The sequence below is a fragment of the Copidosoma floridanum genome, unplaced genomic scaffold (genome assembly GCF_036245765.1).
Source record: "Copidosoma floridanum isolate Cflo_tuat_1 unplaced genomic scaffold, Cflo_Japanese_pri ptg000034l, whole genome shotgun sequence".
NCBI lineage: Eukaryota > Metazoa > Arthropoda > Insecta > Hymenoptera > Encyrtidae > Copidosoma > Copidosoma floridanum.
Window position 1 is genome coordinate 1,457,389 of NW_028321911.1, and position 15,314 is coordinate 1,472,702.

General features: G+C 37.8%; 1 protein-coding gene across 1 annotated transcript in view; it reads left to right on the forward strand.

The window, feature by feature from the left end:
* The window catches only part of LOC106643282 (uncharacterized), a 200,031-nt gene that overhangs the window by 118,320 nt on the left and 66,397 nt on the right, over positions 1–15,314 (forward strand). The window lies entirely within an intron of this gene.

Sequence of the window (15,314 nt, forward strand, 5' to 3'; positions counted from 1 at the left end):
GTCGCGTGTTAGGTACATGCGTGTCTGTGTGTTTACAGCGTCGTTTTCGCCAATTCTTGCGACATTTGTGTATGTATTCGTTTATTGTACCTTTAGAAGGTACTGCGTTGTATTACAGTGTGTCCCTATTTTGGCTGGGATGAGCTTGGAGGAGTAGATGATTCTATGATCGCACCTTTCCGTAGTGAGCAGTATGTCACGTCGGGACCACTACTTCACTCATTTTTCCTTACTTATACATTATCTCCTTTTATCCCTTTTTTTATTACTGTATATATATATATATATATATATATATATATATATATATATATATATATATATCTTATCTTTTCCTTTTCTCATGAGACAGGATTCAGGGAGGGAATGTCAAAGGGATTCTATTGGATTTTCCTTTTCTCATTGCTGCTCTTCCGTCAGTGTACTCGCTGATTTTGTCCGGTACTCTTCCTTGTTGTTCCCTCACAACGCAGAAAAATTTTTACTATGACTGGTGCAAGTGCGATTTTTGATATTTCCGTATGGTTGCCCGAGTTTCTGACGTTGGGCTTTACCCATCTTAGTGAGCCGGTAAATTTTCTTTCACCTGGAGGATCGCCTTGTGCAATTCTCTCAAACTCCATCCTACAGGAGGATCTCATGTGCAACGTGTCCCAATGTCGTCACGTAAGTAGCGCTTTACGTAATTACCAGCAGGTTTTACTCTCTATTGGCTTGTCGTAAAGGCATTCTTCGTTTCTTTTTTTTTTTTTTATTTCTTTTATTTATTTTATTTTTTATTTTTATTTTTTTATTTATTATTTTATTCCGTTGCAGGTTACACACCTCTACGTGTGTCGGCAGGTGCTCAACACCGGGCGACCTTCTTCCGTCACCGTTATTGTGGTCGAGGATCCTACAGCCCTCGCGGCCGTCTACTGTCCCTTACACGATTTGGTAAGGCTATTAGATCATTGGATATCGTGGTCCAAAAGTTTAAAAAGAAATTTGTTTCAGTTGGGTACACGGCTCGTTGTTGATCCGTACGCTTATTTCGGCGTACTGAGGCCTCTGTGTAAGCAAGGGTGGTCTCACAACGTGGCCCCTTTGCCCTTGCGGCGGTACCCATATTGTGGAGGTGTTGGAACCTGTGAGGTTCGGTGCCCCTTAGGGGTACCGTTTCTCCTTGTTTTCCAGGACCACGATCGAGGAAGCGGTGACGTGCACGTCATTCGACGGCCGCGTGCTGAAGAAATACTGTCGAAGTCTTAAGTCAGGGGCGACTTATACTATTGTTATCGGGTGTACTCGCCACCGGGCCTTCATGGTGGTAGTAGTCGACGTGCAGTTCGACGCTGCTTCCTATCTTCTCGACAGCCGACCGATAATCCAGGTGCGCTATCAGTTGATTTACTTCTCGTCATAGTTGCCTGTTATATGCTTTTGTAAAGAAAAGTTACCTTAGGTGGACGGTCCAGTGGACTGTCTGTTCGTCGCAAAGAACGTGACCGCTGATCCAGTGTTGTCTCATGACGACTGCGTGCACCGTTTACGGGCGCTGTTATTATCCAAAAGTGACCATGGCGGGGGCAGGATAGTCCCTGACGGCGGGCGGAAGAAGGAAGGAGGAAGAGGGAAGAGGGAGATCTGTCCTAGTTCGCGAACTCGTGGCCCACGATAAAAGTGTGATAAAAAATTTTTCTTGCGGTTACCCCTTATTATTTCTATTCACCGTTCCTCCATGCTCCTCTCGGCCGTACAAATATGTAACTAAAAAAGGTTTTTTTTTTTTTTTTTTCATTACATATACATATATATGCCTATGTTCGACGTATGTCTTCTAAATGTACACTTATGTGATAATTGTATTGACATGGTTTTAACGCTAGATAAATAGAGCCACACGCACTTTTTACCAACCTCTCATACATCGTTCATGTAAAGAGAACAAAGGAAATAAAAATAAAATATCACTTTATTATACACGTTATATAATTATTCCCTCTTATTATTATGATTGTTATTATTATTTTTATATTGCATGTTTCTCTCTTCTCCTTAGTTCCTCAGTCTGTGCTAATTTTGAACGTTATATATTTTCTTTCGTTACATGTCTCCTCCCGTATGCCTGTATTTAATGAATCTTCGCGGCGCGTCCGGAGGCCACGAAAGAAAAAGAGTTCCCGAGAGAAGTGGTATTTATTTTCACATCTATTTCTACCCCCTATTCGTCTATAATGCTATTATTCGTAAGTAACTATTGGGGTGGGGAGCAAGTTGCCTCTTGGTCCCTTTCACTTTTCTTCTTCTCCTCTTCTTATAATCTCATCCCTTGGACACGGAGATTTCAATACACAAGCTTTTTTTATTTTGTCCACATGTGAGACCCGTATTTCTTCATTTCTCTGTAACTTCACATTATGGTTCCTGTAATCTATGCCGACTATTTCGTAAGGTCCCTTGTATTGGTCATCAAATTTCCCTTTAGATGGCTCTTTAAGTACATACACCATCTCACCTTCCATAAAAAAATTCGTGTTCAGCGCCCTATCATAATAGTACTTTGATCTGTATTTGTTCTGTGTTTGGGTCATTGCTGCCAATGATCGTAATTGCGCGAGTGTCCCCGTTATTTGCAGCTGTCACTCTGTATATGTCTGACCCACCTCTGGTCTCTTAAAGCTTGACGGGAGTTTTGCCTGTTGACCAAATATAAGCTCGTAGGATGTGTAGCCTGTACTCTCGTGTTCCAACGTATTGTAAGCAAGCATATACAACAGCAATAGTTCGTCCCATTTTTTGGTCTCGCTTATGTAGGCTTTTAAGTATTCTGTAAGAACGTAATGCATGCGTTCAATTGCCCCGTTGCTCTAAAGAAGAAATGCCGTGCTCCCAAGTTCTTCAATTTTGAATAATCGCGTAAACTCGTCCATCGTTTTGTTCATAAAATGCGTTTCTCGGTCTGATAATAATTTTTCTGGCGCTCCAAAGTAAGCTAAAAATTTATTCGTTAAGGCTCTTACCGTCTCTTCAGCTGTTGCTCTTTGTACCAGTAATAATACAATAAACTTGGTTAGCCAATCCTGTATTGACAGGATATGTGTATAGCCGTTTGTTGAAGGCTTATTTATTGGTCCGCAATAATCAATCGAGAATTTTTCAAACGGTCTGCTAGGCGTATCTGTAACGGCATAGCTTGTTTTGTTTTTACGCGCACTAGTTTCTTAGTCTGACATGATCTGCATCCAAGTATAAATTGCCTTACATCGGCCCTCATGTTCCTCCCATAATAGTCCCTTACTATCTTATTGTAGGTTTTATTCATTCCTTTATGACCCCCGATTGTTGATTCGTGATACTCCTTAATAACCTTACATCTTTGATCCACTGGTGGTATAACTAAGATGTTCATGTAAAAGGTTGCTGTGACCTTGAGGTTCTTGAAAGTTTTCTCAAATTGTTCCACGAAGTAGATCCATTGGCTGATGTTGAGTATTGCCAAGTCACGTATCACGCCTATAGACTTTATTTTATTTATCATTACTAGTGCCTGGAGTGACGTAATGCATTACTTAATGTCCGATTTTAGCGCCGTATCTTCAAAATGCGATTTAATATACATTCGCATTACCGCGACCTTTCTCACATTTGCTCTCATGACGTCACCAACCATCTTTTTTTCTTTATTTAGGGCCATTGGATCTATGTATCCACACTCATATAGGGCGTCTATTGTTTCCATATCAGGCACGCTTTCTGTTATCGTCGCGAATACTAGGTTATCTAGATAATGAAATGGGTGATCCTTTGCCCGATGCATTCTTTGGGATGGCTGTATGTCTGTTTCTTTTCCCGGTAGCCACGGTGGTTTTTCATGTGGTAACCGTGTCCAGCATACTTTGTACTTTTTTAGCTGAGGGAGGTTTGATAATACATTTTTTTTAAGGTCTGCTTCCTCTGGTTCGCTTTCCGACTCCAGTCTAGCCTTGTTTAAACCAGCCTCCTCTTCACTCACATTGTTGAGTAAGTCTGAGCTACTTGAAGAGTCGGGGGGTGGTGGTGGATCAGATGAGGGCGTGTCCCTATCTTCATAAGCGTCTTCATTAATGGAGTCACTTTTATAACGCTCTATTTCTTTAACTCCTTCCTCTTTTTCTTTCCATGATTCGTTTACTTCACTTTTCCAATTTATATTGGCGCCAGATTCGTCACTAACCTGCGATTCCCTTTTCACCGGGCTTTGGTCCTCCTTGCTACGTCTGGTTGTGGCAACGAGTAACCTGAAGTGGTTGTTGAGTAGATGCAAGTGTTCATATTCCTCATTGGCATTATTCGTGAAACTTTCGAAAATTTCACACTTTTTTTCCCTCTCAGTGCTCTGTAGATGTATACAAATATTCTTCCTGAACTCTTGTGCGAACAAAAATATGCAATCATCATTACTATATTCTGTATTGGACTGCAGGATTTTTCCTACCTCCTTTGGGTCAACACATATATTTTCCCACTTCGAACATTGTAGTACATCGCGGAGTTCTCGCGCCATCAATTTCAAGTCACAGGAAAAAATAAGAGAGTCGAATAAGCAGTCACCTAGTATTTCTACCAGAAGTTCTTCGATAATTTTTAAATTTTATTCGACTCCATGCAGTTTTGTTCTAAATTCCGTTTGGCTACATTTCCGCCTCCTGTTTTACTTTTAAGCTTATTACCTTCATCGGTATAATCGTCCGTTACCCCTCTTATTCTTTCATTCCCCGATGGGTTTTTGATTATCTGTGGTGATCCACGCGGGGTATTTTCCTCGCTAAATAATTTCTCTCTATCCCCTGAGCCCCTTCGAGGGCTGTTGAGATATGTTTGTATCATTATCTGTACTTACCGTCGGATCGCTCAGAAGTCGATCGGTGATAGTATCGGATTCCCAAGCATCTATTCTGATTCCCAGCTTGCCTTTAAAGTCTTGGCGCTTAACATCTAGTCTAACTTTCACTTGGAAGTTATCTATTGAGTCATTAAGTAACGCTCCGATCTTTTTGTTTACTTTCGTCCCTTTTTCTGAATTTTCTTGTGTCTGTGTACCCCGTCGTGATTTATTTATTTGCTTTTCGCTTACACTCTAACTAGACGGTCTGTTTTGTGCCCCTTCCTTCAGCGTCGGTCGGTCCCCTTTGACCGTATTCGGTATTTTCTGTTGCTGCTTGTTACTCTCTTGGAGCACACTTTGCGCGTGAGCTTGGGCCCATCGTTAATTCTTCTTCTCTCCTTTATTCGCATTTCTGCTTGACATACCTGCGTCCGAACTCATCATCTCTATGGTATCGATAGGGTCAAGCATTCTTTCTCTCTTTCCGATCAACTCTGTAACCAGGCCTGCCAGTGCCTGCTGGTGTCTTCCGTACTTATCATTATTCGCATTTATGTCTATGCTCTCTGTACCTACAGTTTTTTCTTCCACTTTACCTTCCTCATTCGCTAGGCTAGCTGCGGCTAGTTGAAATCCCCAATGTTTTACCGGCTCGGATTTTCCACTTGAAGCCACCGGTGAGTCACAGTTCACTATGATAATCTCCTTCGACACAGTTTCTATTTGCGGTGTTACTAAAAAATTGGGTGGGTGTCTATGCAGCGTATCCAGTTGTCTTTTGTGATTTTTTCGTTGCATCTTCGGTTGTATTTCTAGTTCTAAATACGGTGTGCTTGTTATTCCCACTTCTTTTTTCAAATTTTCTTCTTTGCACATGTAAGCTAATTTATCCTCAGTCGGACCCTGTGATAGCATTTGTTCTTCACCATTGTTTCAGGATCCTATTTGAATATTTTTCCCTTATTTTCTTCTGCAATCTGTACTATCTGTTTACGCGGCCTGCCTCTTTTCCTTTGTTTCTTACGTGGTTCTGCTCTTTTACTCTCTATATTTTCACTCACCACCGGCCACTCTGATTCTGAATCTGTGTTGCTGTGTTCATTGACCGTCAACTTATCTGAGTTATTCATCTTGCGAGGCTTTTTCCTTTATTCCTTTTTGTTCGACTCGTCTAAATTGGATATTTCTATCTGCTATTTCTTATCCTTTCTTATTATGTTTTTTTTTCTTCTTGTCCGCATTTTAAATATTCGTGCGGGTAGCGCATTTATGTCACCATGACCATCCCTCTCCTGCTCTTCAGCAAGTTCATATAACTCTCGTCGCGGTAGTTCAGGATTTTTCTCTCCATCCTCTATAATCAGATTTCGGGACAGTGCGTCCGGTGCCTTATTGGCTATTCCTGGTCTATAAACAACGTCAGATTCATAGCCCCTTAATTCAGCTTTAAGCCTATTGAATCTTATATCAGGCTCCTTTGATGAGTAAAAATGTTTAAGAGGCTCATGGTCCGTAACCACTGTAAACTTTCTGCCAAATAGATAGGGTCGAAACTGCTTTTTTGTATATACTATTGCGAGCAATTCTTTATCGTACGTAGGGTATCGACTGCCCTTTAGGCATCTAGAGGCATACTCGCACGGATTGTCTTTTCCTATTTCTCCCTGACTCAATATTGCTCCAATAGCATAGTCAGATGCATCCGTAGTTACCACAAATGGTTTTTCCAGATCGGGTGCTTTAAGTACAGGCTCGCTGCAAAGTGCATCTACGAGCGTTTTGAATGCTTGTTCATGCTGCCCTTCCCATTTAAACTCTGTACCTTTCTTTAGAAGCTTCGACAGCGGTTTAGCAATTTTAGCGTATCCTTTAATAAATCTCCTATAATATCCAACAAATCCAAAGAATTATTGATTTTCTTTACATTTTTAGGCCTTGGATATTTTCTTGCAGCCTCGATTTTCTTTGGATTCGTTTGTAGTTCACCATTTCCCTACAATATGGCCTAACACTTTTGCATCACGTTTTAGGAATTGGCACTTCTTTGGCTCAATTGTAAGATTTGCCCTCAACAATCGCTCTAACAATCTTATAAAGCGTTTGCGATGTTCTTTAAGATTCAACGTGAACACTATTATATCGTCCATGGCCCTGCAGCCTTGCCAGTGCAAGCGTTATTGCTCTTAAAAACGTGTTCGGAGAGTCTGTGAAACTCATTGGCATTCTTTTGTACTGGTTATGCCCATCTGGTCCCGAAAACGCTGTTTTATAAGCATCGTCTTCATGTATTTCTGACTAGGAAAAATCCCTGCTTCAAGTCTACCACTGTAATATAGCGTGCCATCGCCAGATGTTCCAGTATATCACTCTGGAAGAGAAGTGGGTGACAACTGCCCACTGTTATCTTGTTGACTTACCGGAAATCTATTACTACCCGCCAGCGCTTTTCGCCGTCTGGTCCTGCATTTTTTGGTACGATCCACATGTTTGAGCTGTACGGCGACTCTGAAGGATCTATTATGCCTTGTTTGAGTAATTTCTTAATTTCAACTTTCATTTGCTCTCTCACAGCTAGCAGATATCTATACCGCTTCATTACTATCGGTCTATACGTAGTCGTGTTTATATTATGTTTAAAAAGATTTGTCGCTTTCAATTGTTCCTCGTCGAGTTCAAAAACGTACAAGTCAACCTCTATAAGCACTTGCACATGTTTTTTCTCTTCTTCGTTGCATCCCGATATGTCGACTAACTCCATTATTTTGTCAACTCGCGTTTTCCTGCAACTAAGGACGCCTGTTTTAATGTTTTCTTCAAGTATTTGAGTATTCTCGTTGTCACGGCCGTCCTTGTCACAACCCTCGTTTCCCACGATATTTTTCTTCGTACATGTGCAGCTGGCGTCGCTTCTTATCTCATTGCCTAGTTTTTCATTCTCTTCAGGGTTTTCAGTTTCTCTAAACATCCGTACAAATGCTCTTTTTAATGCTTCTACCTCATCCCCATTGACGTCCGATGAGTCAGCTTTCTTCGTCGTCTCACACTCTAAAAAGTCCACCACTGGGACTGGTACATTTACTATTTTATTTGATATATTTAGACATTCGGCATACACCCTACCATTATTGTTCGTTGCGATAAAATTACCCTCTGTAACAAAATACCCTCTGTAAGCTTTTGTAGTGGGACCCAGCCCACTTTAATTTTCCTGTGCGACTCTTTTATATACGCATATATAACTTGCCTCGTTTTCGGCGCAATTTCAAAACTTTCTGATTCTCGTAGTGGAATTCTCCTTCCATTTAACTTAAGTGTGTTGTCTTCGGCATTTATCTGACCGTTATACAACTTAAAAATATCCCATCCTATGATTTCTTCCACCTCTATGGGAAAGTCATAGGGGACTACGTGAAGGGTACACATAAAGTTTTTTAGGGGTAATCTTATAGATCCCAAAGTTTGGCGAGCTCCGTGCGTTACGCCTTTTATTTTTAATTTTTTCCTACCATTTACTGCTACTCCAATATTGAGACAATTCTCTTTAATTATTGAAATTTCCGCGCCCGTATCGGCATAAAATGTCACACCTTCGTTTATATAAGGGCTTTTTAGAATTACTGTGGCTGGTGTGTATCCTATTTTCAATAAATTTATTTTCACTGTACGAAATAGCTGCTGCTCATCTTTTTTCTTCAGCCTTAGAATTTGTACGCGTCGTGGCATAAGTCTCCGATACCTTATGCTTGTCATTATCCATACCCTCCTCTAACACTCCTAACTTCTTCTTATAAATTTCTTCATTTATTGCTTTGTTATGCCAGACGATTGGGGATCGCGTCGAACATCCTGCAAGATAAAATGCCCGGTTTTCGAGCTGTTTACCATCGCACTTTGTCTATCAGGATTATCTTTCCTATAATCATCCCTGCGATTATCCTGATTGGAGTATTGGTTATTTCACCTGTCCCGATAATCGTCCTTCCTGTGGTCATATCTATTATAATTATGACCTACTTTCCTGTCATTGTAACTATTTCCACCATAATTATTACTGTTATTATTATTGCTATAATAATTCTTACTATCGTAGTTATATTTTTTTGCCTGGTAGCGATTCCCTTGGTTGTAAGGCCTTTTACCATTATTCCCTTGTTGTCGGTCAAAAATCCTATCGTTTCCATACCGACGGTGATAATCATTATACGCTACTTTCCTATCATACCATCCTTCTTCTTCTATTATTTCTTTTTTTGGTTCTAAATCAACGTTAGGATTTTTTATTATTCCTTTTTTTGCATCTTGCCACAATTTTTCACATCCACTAGTAGAATGAGCGCCGTGCTCTCGACAATACGAACAGTACTTTACTTCAGCCACACCGTCCCACTCGTCCGTATCTGACTTCCCCACGGGTGCGTCGCTACCGATAGGACCCACCATGGCGTCATACCGTCTCTCGGCGTTATTTGCTCTAAATATGCCCTTTTGCACTATCATTAAGCGGCAGAGACTTAATTCATTATCTACAGTAATGGCAGCTTCTCAATAGCCTCCTCTAGCGTTTTTGGTTGGAACCCTGCGACGTTCCAGTTATACGGTGCCTTTAATCCGTACAGAAACTGCCTCACTGCTTCACCATCTGATCTCTTTTTCGACACGTCTTTCTCGGCCCGCGTCAAGTATGGGTTTACCTCACGTGCCATCATGATCCCATTGTGTAATCGCTGGACTCGCCCGCAATATTCCATAATTAATTCGTTATTCCATTGCGTGACAGTTTTAAGCTCCGCTGCAAGTGTCTCTATTCCTCCTATTTTATTGAATCTTCGTGATAGAGCCGACAAAAACTCGTCAATTGAATTAAATAACGATAATCGCGTGCAGAACTAATTGTCCACTATGCCCCGCAATTTATTTCCCAAAAGTCCTATGAAAAATTTTTCATACTGGGCAGGTATTGTTCTCTCTATCATCCTAACCATTTGCTCAAATAAGGGAAACTACACGGGATCTCCATTATACAGTGGTATACCATTTACTGCGTTGTTTAGGTAGCCTAATATATTAAGATTTAAGCCTAAGGCTAACGGTACCCCTGTTTGTTGCCTATTACTAGGAAAAAATTGCGTGGTTTGATGCTGAGGGTTATCGCGTATGTTACTTTGTGTCCTTTGAAAAAATTCTGACTGATTATTTATTGGCAGCTCGGTTGGTTGGTCAAATGCAGGGAAAAGGTATTCTGTATTTGTATACACGTCATTATGATTTTCTTCGTATCCAAACCTCAACCTATCTGTCCTATTGTTTGATGTATAGTAGTTATGATTTTTGTCATTTGAATGCAGAGGTGGCCAATCACAGAATGGTATGACAGGTTGTTCACTGTTTGTATTTTCTTGTCCTCGCCGTTTGGTATACTTTTCCTGCCAACTTGTTTTGCCTAGCCCTTCCACGCCTAATTGATCACGTTTCCTGTCTACCCCTATGTTCTCCTTTATCGCATTTTCTTTCAATTCTGATTTTTCTGGTGCAATTTCCAACATCTCTATTTCTGCTGTTTCATTCGTTGGCTTTGCTAATTTTGAATCAGGATTTTTCTTAACTGAAATTTTTGGTTTTATATTTTTAAATATCTTTAACATAAGAACTTGATTTTTCTCATCCATCTTCTCATAGAGTGCATACAATTCGGGGTCGTGTTCAAGCATAACCGTTATTGTATCTGAATCTTCCTGTGTCATGGAAAAAGTTTCGTTTAAACCATCCCTACCGTTATCAATCTCTTTCCCGTGGTCGGACATCATTATTTCTTTCTCTTTTTATTTTTTATATTAGAGTGATGTGAGCTTAATTATATTAGTTGATTTCAGTCCACGCACGAAGAAATAATAGAGAAAAAAGGATTCCTATTTTATTTCCGATTCTGTATTTCTATTTTACTGGCTAAACTAGCGGAACGAGCGGTACTAGCCGTATTCGGGTTAAGTATTATTTTTTTTGTACGTCGTTTCCTTAGCTAAACAACCCTGAGGGACAATAAGTATATATATTTGGGAGGATAAAAAGAATTATTACTTACTCTGACAGAAGGCACGAAACGATGATAGCCAATATACTCCAAGTCATCCTCTTTACGATGGGTCCTTTCGAAACTGGATGTTGACTCTTGTCTTTCCTTACTCGATAGCAGCTGCAGGTGACTGCCTTGAATTTTCTGCGCCTGTTGTTGCACTGCACTATGTGTGCTTTCCGATTGTCGCCCGAAAATTCCGAAATATCCCGTGTAAAAAAAAAATTTTTATTTCGCGACAAAACCTACCTCACACTTAGCACCAAAACTGTTACACAGGATTCTAAAGGTTCGGGGTGCTTAATAACAACGCGACAGTTAAACTCAATCAATCACTTTATTGCTATATTCCTTGAGGGAAGGCGCTTTGCGGTCCCGAGTTACTTATTGCGACTATCCTCTATCTAGTCCCGACGTTCTAGAGCCCTGTGGCCACTGCTGCGGGCCTTTTTATGCTTTTTCCTCCCCCACTTGTGCTCCTTCCTAAAACTAATAGCTGAGGCCCATCCCACGTAGTATGTTCTACACTGTACGTGACACTCCATAAGAAAGAAATTAATTTAAACCAACACTGGAAAATTGGAGATTTCTAAAATTTTCTGCAGTAAAAGGGCTATGTCATAGTACGTTATGAGTGGTTAGTCTTAATAGGCTTATTTTCTCTGTCTTATCTGGTTCAATATTTTAAATTACTTTTTGTCGTGTCAAAACTGCAATAAATACTAATTATTAATAATAAACAACAAGAAATTTGATATTTCAGTTCTTTACTGAATTACAAAAGGAGGCCTAGCTTTCTCTCACCTTATATTCGGTCGATCCTAATAAGCTTCTTTATTTTAATTTTCATTAGATAATATTAATTTATACTCGTTACTCAGGCAGCACAGCAATAAAAAATTAATTATTAACAATAAGCTACGAGAAATTTGAAAATTAAAAGCTTTTCTGCAGTTCAAAAGCCATAGCTCTTCTCCATGTTATCACTAGTATGTCCAAGTCAGCTCAATTTTTTTTTTCATCATATAATATTATTAATTACTACTTTTTGTGTCAAAACAGCAATGCAAAATTTATTATTAATAATAAACAACGAGAAATCCTGTATTTTGGAGCTTTTCCAAAGTGAAAAAGGCATAGATCTTTCCCACCTTATGATTGGTAGGTAATACTAAGCTTATTTTCTGGATTTTTTCATATTATATTGTTCACTACTTTTTATTCTGTCAGAACAGCAGTAAAAAATGAATTATAATCAATAAACGACGAAAAATTGGAGAATTTGAAGCTTTTCTGATGTGAAAAAGCCATAGCTATTCCCCACGTTATGATTGTTAGGTTCTTCTTAGTTTATTTTCTTCGTTTATTATTGTATAATATTTTTTACAATTTTTGATTGTTTTACAACAGCCATAAAAAATTAGTTATGATCAATAACCCACAAGAAACTCGAGAATTCAAAGCTTTTTTGATGTAAGAAATTCATAGCTCTTTTCCACGTTATGATTGATATGCCTTATTAGGCTGATCGGATAACTGAAAGGTTTTTTGTAGCGCAAGATTTTTGTACGCCACAGCTCTCCCTAACGTTATGACTGATAGGTCTTACTGATTTTTCTTAAATAATTAGTTACACTGATAACTAGTTATTATATCAGAATATTTAGGAGAGAAAATCATTATAAATAACTATCAAAAATTGGGTAAGTATAAGCGTTTATAAGATGAGTGATCTAATTTGCTCATTTTGATTTATTTATAATAGTGACCTTTTATTTACTTGTCGAGTTAGCCATAAAAAATAAATAATTGTTTATAAACACGGTGGATTTTAATTACTGAATACTCTTCTACGGTAAAACATGCATTTCTCTGCCGTACGTTACATTTGGTAAGTCTTACTCGGCTTTTTAGTTTTCTTTCATATTAATTTATATACTAACTACTAGTCACTGTGTTTGAACAGTGGAATGCTATAAATAGTTACAAATAAATTACGACTAATTGAGTGATTGAATGCTTTTATTTAGTAAATAAGACGTATCACTGACGTACCTTACATTGGTAGGTTCAACTGAGCTTTTTTTTTTTTTTGATAAAATTTTGTAGTTACTAATAATTAATGTGTTAAAATATCTACATATGGGTATTTTCATAAAAAAAGCTATATTCCATGAAGCCTATATTTGAAAACAATAGATCGAATTATTTCGAGTCGGAACTTTTTTTTAAACGGTGTAAGCCAATTTTTCCTAAATTCATTTTTGAGATCGTGTCGAAAAAATTTTTTGCGTGGCCGCAAGGTTAAAAAAACAGGCTAAAATGGCACTACCGTAACTCAAAGCATTAAGAAATTTTATATGTTGTGGCTTCTGGTGCCTAGACGTTAATTTTTTAAATTTTTTTACAATGTACTATCAAAAAATTTAAGATCTTGATCACCTGACTTCATAGTTTAAAAACAAAAAAAATTATATTTTCAAGCAAGGACGTTTCATTTGGGAAGCTTACTTTTGACACTTTTGCACTGTGCATCACAAATAATTTATTTTGGCTGAGTGATTAATTTTCAGACACTTGGAACTGAATGTTTTGTATTCTGGATTGTACACGAACAGTGTCAATTTTTTTGCAGCCCCAAATTTTCATTTGGGTATTTGTAATATCGTCACGAATAAAGAGCGTTTTTCCCGGTAAAATACGCGGTCATTACCACAACACCCCTAATCTTTGTGGGACTTGAAATCATCGATTAGATGACTATAGTGTACGAAAGGGTATAGAGTGCAGATGTTACAAACGACATTTCGTTAAAAAATATTATTTTGGTGCTTCACAACCGCAAAAAAATTACTGTTGTTACAATAATGCAATGATGATCTTTTTCAATTTCTTAAAAATGCATTGAAATCAACATGGGTTTTAGGTTGTCCTACGGTCTAAAAAATGGTCCCGCAGAGAATGCCCATAAGTGCAAAGTGATTACAAGAGCACAAAGGGAAAATGCGTCAATTTAACTGTGCACTTTTATAAAGAAATAATATTTCTCAATTCTACTCACACTAAAAATATCAAGAAAAATATATGATTCAATGATTTAGTTGATTAGAAACCATCACGTCGATCGTTAGAAAAAGTTTAATTTGTATTTTACGAATGGTGCCAAAAAAAACTTCACTTAAGCAAAATTATGTAATTGAACCTTTTATACTCTTCACAACTTCAACTTTAACACCAGAAGAGTACACTTCCTACCTTGGGCCAAAAAAACGCATAACGCTCCAAAAGGACGCAATGAGTATACTCTTATGCCCCAAATGCAAGCAATATTTATTTTACTAAGAGTGCAAAAGTGCAGCTTTTAAGCTACGGACAAAGTTTTTGTTAGCAAATCGCTTTCCCAAACTCAGTATTACTTAATTATTACTTAATTATTTTGTACTATCATGGCAGTGTTATAAAATAGATAAACGTAAGAGCCAGCCCAAGGGTGCAATATATATGCCTAAAATTATACACGTTGCAAAACAGTTTTTGTAACGAAACCAAAGACTACTGCCACCAGGGTTGTTAAGGTTGTATAGGATACTCCTTTTACGCTAGAGTGCCCGTTTCAAACAAAATTTTTCACCCAGTCTTCTAAATACTTAACGATAACAATACTAATAAATTATAAACATATAGTATGGCTAAATCAAGAAAAATTTTGTTTGAACAAATTGCTCAGTTATTTATAAGGATATAGCCATGTAAAAAAATCTTTTTAACGATTGTTAACTTATATAGTTGATTTTCGATTTCGATCTAAAACCTCTCATTCTCTTGAGAAATTAACTATATACAATCGTAACTTGTTTTGATTGTAAAATATCGATCATTTATGTCAAAAAATTACTTTGTAGAAAAATTATCATAAAAAATTATTTTTTTATCATAAACAATCAATATTTTACAACCAAAAAAAGTTACGATTGTATATAGTTAATTTCTCAAGAGAATGAGAGGTTTTGGATTGAAATTGGAAATCAATTATATAAGTTAACAAGCGTTAAGTAGATTTTTTTTGAATAGCTATATTCTGATAAATGACTGAGCGATTTGTTCAAACAAAATTTTTTCTTGATTTTACTACACTATATGTTTATAACTTATTAGTAATATTATCGTTAAGTATTTAAAAAACTTGATAAAAAATTTTATTTGAAATGTGCCCTCTAGCGTAAAAAAGGTGTCCTTTACAACTTTAAGCAGCCCAGAAGACTTGCGATCATTTACAGCTGTTCTAGAAATGCAGTAAAAACTAAGTGTTAAGAGGTATTTTACATAGAAGATATCATACGATAAACTCATAAAATTTGAAAGAAAATCGTGACATATTCAATAGAAACTGTATCAGTT